Source organism: Mobula birostris, chromosome 27 (assembly GCF_030028105.1).
Source record: "Mobula birostris isolate sMobBir1 chromosome 27, sMobBir1.hap1, whole genome shotgun sequence".
Taxonomy (NCBI): Eukaryota; Metazoa; Chordata; class Chondrichthyes; order Myliobatiformes; family Myliobatidae; genus Mobula; species Mobula birostris.
In genome coordinates, this window is record NC_092396.1 from 44,240,443 (window position 1) to 44,248,254 (window position 7,812).

Sequence of the window (7,812 nt, forward strand, 5' to 3'; positions counted from 1 at the left end):
ACATTGGACCCAGTACAGATCCCTGAGGCACACCACTACATACGCTCCTCCAATCTGACACACAGTTATCCACCACTACTCTCTGGCATCTCCTATATAGCCACTGCTGAATCCATTTTACTACTTCGGTATTAATGCCTAACAATGGAACCTTCCTAACTAACCTTCCGTGTGGAATCTTGTCAAAGGCCTTACTGAAGTCCATATAGACAACATCCACCGCTTTACCCTTGTCAACTTTCCCTTTAACCTTCTAATTCTTTAACCATCAAATTTTAACCTTCCCTTTAAAATTGTAAGAAACCAATTTACCTACTTAGGTGTAACAATTACTAAAAACTATAAACATCTGTTTAGAGAAGGTTTTCTTACCCTCACATAAAAAGGATACTAACAAATTGTTCGCCTCTTTCGTTATCACTGATTGGCCGAATTAACTCTATTAAAGTGAATATATTACCTAAATTTATATATTCTTTTTCAGGTTGCCTGTTTTTATTCCTAAATCTTTCTTTGATTCTCTTGACTCTATTATATCTTCTTATATATGGAAGAATAAGTGTTCTAGATTAAATAAAATTCATCTTCAGAAAGATAAAAAGAATAGAGGATTAGGCTTACCAAACTTTAGATTTTATTATTGGGCAGTTAATATAAGAAATCTTACATTTTGGTTATATTACATTAATCGTGAGGATTGCCCAATGTGGGTTTTTTAGAAGCTAACTCTGTCAATAAATTTTCTATTATTTCTCTTCTTGGATCCTCATTTCCTTTGTCTCTGAGTAAGTTAACTGATGATCTGGTAGTTAAACACACTGTGCGAATTTGGATACAATTCCAAAAATACTTTGGCTTTTTGAGATTTTCTCTTTCGAGTCCCATTTTTTCTAATTTTTTTTTAAACCCTCTATTATTGAGGTGTTTAAAGAATGAGATAGATTAGGTATTAAGTGCTTTCAGGACTTGTTTGTAGAGGGAAGTCTCTTCGTTTGAACAACTGTCAACTAAATATAGTTTACCCAAAACTTTTTTTTTCGATACCTACAAATAAGAGATTTTTTACGGTCTCAAATAAGTACATTTCCTAAAAGTCCTGATAAGAATCTATTAGATGTAATTTTTAATTTGAAACCTTTTTATAATGGATCTATATCTAATATTTATAATATGCTGTTGGGAATGAGAAGTGTTCCTTTAGATAAAATTAAAAATCTTTGGGAACAAGATTTACAGACTTCAATTTCTGAGGAAACTTGGAATCAAATTTTTAAATTGGTTAACACTTCATCGTTATGTGCCCACCACTCTCTCCTACAATTTAAAGTGGTCCATAGGACCCATTTGACCAAGGATGAGTTATCTTGTTTTTATTTAGATATATCTCTGTATTGTGATAAATGTAATAATGGAGAAGCTTCACTCATTCATATGTTTTGAACATGCCCGAGTCTTGGAAAATATTGGAAAGAAGTATTTCAAACTTTCTCGATACTTTTCAAAGTAAACTTTAAGCCTAATCCTTTGACGGCTTTATTTGGTATTGTTGGAGGAAAGGATATTATTTTGGAGTCATCTGACTTGCACATTTTGGCTCTTATGTCTCTTACGGCCAGAAAGACGCTCTTGGTTAAATGGAACGATACGGCCCCTCCTATTCATGCGCAATGGTTATGTGATGTGATGTCATGTTTAAATTTAGAGATTCGATGTTCAATCTCTGAATCTAACCAAAACTTTCAAAGATTGTGGGGACCTTTTTTGAATGATTTTCAAAACCTTTGATTTGCTGTTAAAGCACGGATGATGACTAATATTTTTTTTCCTTTTTTACTTTACGAATCAGCTTTGGTCTTGGTAGTGGGTTAGATTTTTTTATATAATAAAATTACTATATTTCAATATTACAAATTAATCTGTATGAATATAGGGTAAGGAGTCTTTATATGCGATTTAGTATAATGTATTGATATATTCTGTATTCTATGTAAAATTAATAATAAAAATATTGGAAAAAGAAAATACTTACTCAGTTTGTCTGCCATTTCCTTGTCCCCCCATTACTACCTCTCCAGCATAATTTTCCACCCTTGCCTCTGTTTTACATTTACATATCTGAAGAAACTTTTGGTATCATTTTTAATATTACTAGCTAGCTTACTTTCCTATTCCATCGTTACTTTCTTAATGACATTTTTTAGTTTCCTTCTGTTTGTTTTTAAAAGCTTCCCAATCCTCTAACTTCCCACTAATTTTTGCTCTATTATATGCCCTCTCTGGCTTTTGTGTATTTGACTTCACTTATTAGCCATGGCTGTGTCATCTTGCCTTTAGAATACTTCTTCCTCTTTGGGATGTATATAACCTGTGCCTTCCAAATTGCTTCCAGAAATTCCAGCCACTGCTGCTCTGCCATCATCCCTCCCAGTTTTCTTTTCTGATCAATTCTAGCCAACTCTTCTCTCTTGCCTCTGTAATTCCTTTACTCCACTGTAATATTAATACATCTGACTTCAGCTTCGCCTCATATTTCAGGGTAAATTCGGTCATATTATGATCACTCGCCCTTAAGGGTTTGCTTACCTTAAGTTCTCTAATCAATTCCGGTTCATTGTACAACACCAAATACGGAATAGGTAATCCCCTAGTGGGCTTAACCACAAGCTGCTCTAAAAAGCCATTTTCTAGGCACTCTAGAAATCCCCCCTCTGGAATTCAGCACACCCTGATTTTCACAATTTACCTGCATATTGAAATCCCAAATGACTATTGTAACATTGCCCTTTTGGCATGCATTGTCTATATCCCATTATCTTTAGACCACATCTTTGCTACTGTTTGGTGGGGTCAGTATACAACTCCCATCAATCTTTTTACCCTTGCATTTCCTTAGCTCTAGCCACAATGATTCAACACCTCCCAACCCTATCCCACCTCTTTCTAATGAATTGATTTCATTTTTTTTTACCAACATCACCCCCTTTGTCTTCTTGCCTGTCATTTCGATGTAATTCCTATCCTTGGATATTAAGCTCCCAGCTATAATCTTCTTTCAGACTTGATTCAGTGGTGCCATCTACAATATCATGTATGTCAATCTGTAACTGCAACAAGTTCATCTACTTTATTCTGTATTCTGTACACATTCAAATATAACAGCTTAAGTCCTGCATTCACTCTTTTCAGTTTTGTCTGCCTTTTACATTGCAACTCATCCATTGACTGCAATTTAGCCCTATCAACAGCTTCTTCTCATGACAAATTGCATCTTCTTATAAACCAGCTATCTCATCTTCAGTGCTATCATCCACCTTTCCTACCATACTTACACTGAAATATACACAGCTCAGGACACTAGCTGCACCATGCTCAACCTTTAGATTCCTAACTTTGAGGTCTTACCAACATCTGCCTCCACAACCTCTCCACTAGTTCTGACACCCTGGTTACCAACCCCTTGCAACTCTAGTTTAAACCCCATTGTGCAGCATTAATAAACCTTCTCAATAGGATATTAGTCCTCCTCCAATTCAGGTGCGAACTGTCCCGTCTATACAGGTCCCACCTTCCCTGGAAGAGAGCCCAATGATTCAAAAACCTTTTGCCCTCCCTCATACACCTGGATCAGCACTTGGAGCTATGATGTCGTGGCCATTACAGAGACTTGAATGGTGCAGGGAAAGGAATAGCTACTTCAAGTGCCAGGCTTTAGATGTTTCAGAAAGGACAGGGAGGGAGGCAAAAGAGATGGGGGCGTGGCACTGCTGATCAGAGATAGTTTCACGGCTGCAGAAAAGGAGGAAGTCGTGGAGGGGTTGTCTACAGAGTTTCTGTGGGTGGAAGTTAGGAATAGGAAGGGGTCAATAACTCTACTGGGTGTTTTTCATAGACCACCCAATAGTAACAAGGACATTGAGGAATAAATAGGGAGACAGATTCCGGAAAGGTGTAATAATAACAGGGTTGTTGTGCTGGGAGATTTTAATTTCCCGAATATTGATTGGCATCTCCCTAGAGTGAGGGGTTTAGATGGGGTGGAGTTTGTTAGGTGTGTTCAGGAAGGTTTCTTGACACAATATGTAGATAAGCCTACAAGAGGAGAGGCTTTACTTAATCTAGTATTGGGAAATGAACCTGGTCAGGTGTCAGGTCTCTCAATGGGGGAGCATTTTGGAGATAGTGATCACAATTCTATCTCCTGTACCATAGCATTGGAGAAGGATAGGAACAGACAAGTTAGCGAAACTTTTAATTGGAGTAAGGGGAAATATGAGGCTGTCAGGCAGGAACTTGGAAGCATAAATTGGAAACAGGGAAACGTAGGGAAGAAATGTGGCAAATGTTCAGGGGATATTTGCATGGGGTTCTGCGTAGATACGTTCCAATGATAAGAGCAAGAGGATAAGAAGTGAGAAAACAGGACCAATCAAGTGTGACAGTGGAAAAGTGCGTATGGAACCGGAGGAGATAGCTGAGGTACTTAATGAATACTTTGCTTCAATATTCACTACAGAAAAGGATCTTGGCGATTGTAGGGATGACTTACAGCGGACTGAAAAGCTTGACCATGTAGATATTAAGGAAGAGGATGTGCTGGAGCTTTTGGAAAGCATTAAGCTGGATAAGTCACTGGGACTGGACGAGATGTACCCCAGACTACTGCGGGAAGCGAGGGAGGAGATTGCTGAGTCTCTGGCGATGATCTTTGCATCATCAACGAGGATGGGAGAGGTTCCAGAGGATTGGAGGGTAGCGGCTGTTGTTCCCTTATTCAAAAAAGGGAGTAGAGATAGCCCAGGAAATTATAAGCCAGTGAGACTTACTTCAGTGGTTGGTAAGTTGATGGAGAAGATCCTGAGAGGCAGGATTTATGAACATTTGGAGAGCCATAATATGATTAGGAATAGTCAGCATGGCTTTCTCAAAGGCAGGTCGTGCATGATTGAATTTTTTGAGGATGCGGCTAAGCATATTAATGAAGGTAGAGCAGTAGATGTAGTGTATATGGATTTTAGCAAGGCATTTGATAAGGTACCCCATGCAAGGCTTATTGAAAAAGTAAGGAGGCATGGGATCCAAGGGGACATTGCTTTGTGGATCCAGAACTGGCTTGCCTACAGAAGGCAAAGAGTGGTTGTAGACGGGTCATATTCTGTATGGAGGCTGGTGACCAGTGGTGTGCCTCAGGGATCTGTTCTGGGATCCCTACTCTTTCTGATTTTTATAAATGACCTGGATGAAGAAGTGGAGGGATGGGTTAGTAAATTTGCTGATGACACAAAGTTTGGAGGTGCTGTGGGTAGTGTGGAGGGCTGTCAAAGGTTACAGTGGGAATTTGAAAAGTGACAGATGGAGCTCAACCCAGATAAGTGTGAGGTGGTTCATTTTGGTAGGTCAAATATGATTGCAGAATATAGCATTAATGGCAAGACTCTTTGCAGTGTGGAGGATCAGAGAGATCTTGGGGTCCAAGTCCATAGGACGCTCAAAGCTGCTATGCAAGTTGACTCTGTGGTTAAGAAGGCATAAGGTGAATTGGCCTTCCTCAATCATGGGATCAAGTTTAAGAGCCAAGAGGTAATGTTGCAACTATATAGGACCCTGGTCAGACCCCACTTGGAGTACTGTGCTCAATTCTGGTTGCCTCACTACAGGAAGGATGTGGAAACCATAGAAAGGGTACAGAGGAGATTTACAAGGATGTTGCCTGGATTGGGGAGCATACCTTATAAGAATAGGTTGAGTGAACTCTGCCTTTTCTCCTTGGAGCGATGGAGGATGAGAGGTGACCTGATAGAGGTGTATAAGATAATGAGAGGCATTGATCGTGTGGATAGTCAGAGGCTTTATCCCACGGCTGAAATGGCTAGCACGAGAGGGCATACTTTTAAGGTGCTTGGAAGTAGGTATAGAGGAGATGTCAGGGGTAAGTTTTTTACGCAGAGAGTAGTGAGTGTGTGGAATGGGCTGCTGGCGGCGGTGGTGGAGGGGGAAATGATAGGGTCTTTTAAGAGACTCCTGGACAGGTACTTGGAGCTTAGAAAAGTAGAGGGCTATGGGTACGCCTAGGTAGTTCTAAGGTAAGGACATGTTCGGCACAGCTTTGTGGGCCGAAGGGCCTGTGTTGTGCTGTAGGTTTTCTATGTTTCTATGAGAAGCTGGATTGACTTCAGAAGAGCTGACCTAGGTACTGACCATGCTGCTGCCTGCTACTTGGAGACACTGAAGTGGGTGCCTTCAAGTTTGTGCGAAGGTGGTGTGTAGAGAAACCATGAGTGACTGTTTTGGACAACTCTTATGACTTCAGGCTTGCATTGTGGTTGGCGTCTGGGCTTGGTTGAGGGTGGCCAGTCCCATCAGTTCTGCTTTCCAATCTTGGATTGGTGGAATTACAGGCTGGTTTGCTGGGAACCATCAATTTGCAGAACTTTTTTCTCAGGGTATTGGAGTGAAAATGTGTTTTCTTACGTCACTATATTTTTTTTTTCTTGTCTTGTTATTTTGAATGCGTGTGTATGCTTTTGCACCTTGGCCCCAGAGGACATCTGGCTCATTCAGCTGTATCCAAGCATGGTTTGAATGACAATTAACTTGATTTGATTTGACAAGATAAATGCTTCATTTCTAGAATTAATCTAACGAATTTTTGCTGCACTGCCTAGAAAGCAAGCATGATTTTCCTTTAGTATATGCAAATCTCCAGGTGTGGTCTTACCAAAGTTCTCTATTAACATAGTAAAACTTACCTACTTTAGCAGTCATTCTCATTTGTAGTAAAGGCCAACGTTCCAATTACCTTCCAACTTACAGGTTCTGGACTTCTCTTTTTCTTGAACCAGCATCCCTAGATCTCATTATTTAATGGCCTGACACAATTTAAATATTTAGAGCTTAAGACATAGGAGCAGAATCAGGCCACTCAGTCCATCAAGTCTGCTCTGCCATTCCATCATGGCTGATTCTGAATCTCACTCAACACCATACAACTGCCTTCTTGCCATATCCTTTGATGCCCTGACCAATCAAGAAACTATCAACGTCCGCTTTAAACAGACTTAGCCTCTACTGCAGAGCATTTCACAGATTTACCACTCTCTGGCTATAAAAAAAAAAATTCTTGCTTACCTCTGTTTTAAAGGGACGCTACTCAATTTTGAAGTTGTGCCCTCTAGTTCGGGATACGCCCACCATCTTCTCCACATCCATCCTACCTAGTCCTTACAACATTCAGTAGCATTTAATGAGATGCCCCCCACATTCTTCTAAATTTCAGTGTACAGGCACAAAGCTGCTAAATGCTCCTCATATGTTAACTGTTCATTCTCAGAATCAATATTGTGAACCTCCTCGCACACTCTCCAATGACAATACAGTACAGTCTTTCTGAGATATAGGGCCCAAAACTGTTGACAATACTCCAAGTGAGGCCTCACTAGTGTCTTATAAAGGCTCAGCATTAACTATTTGCTTTAATATTCTATTCCCCTTGAAATAAATACCAACATTGCATTTGCCTTCTTTACCACAAACTGAGCCTGTAAATTAACCTTCTGGGAGCCTTGCATGAGGTCTCCTAAGTCCCTTTGCACCTCTAGTGTTTCAATGTTCTCCTCACCTACATAATAGTCCATTGTTCCTTTTACCAAAATGCATTATCATACATTTCCCCACACTGTATTCCATCTGCCACTTCTTTGCCCATTCTTCCAATTTGTCTAAGTCCTGCTGCCATTGCATTGCTTCCTCAGCACTATTTACCCCTCTGCTTATCTTTGTATCATCCGCAAACTTTGCCACAAAGCCATCAATTCC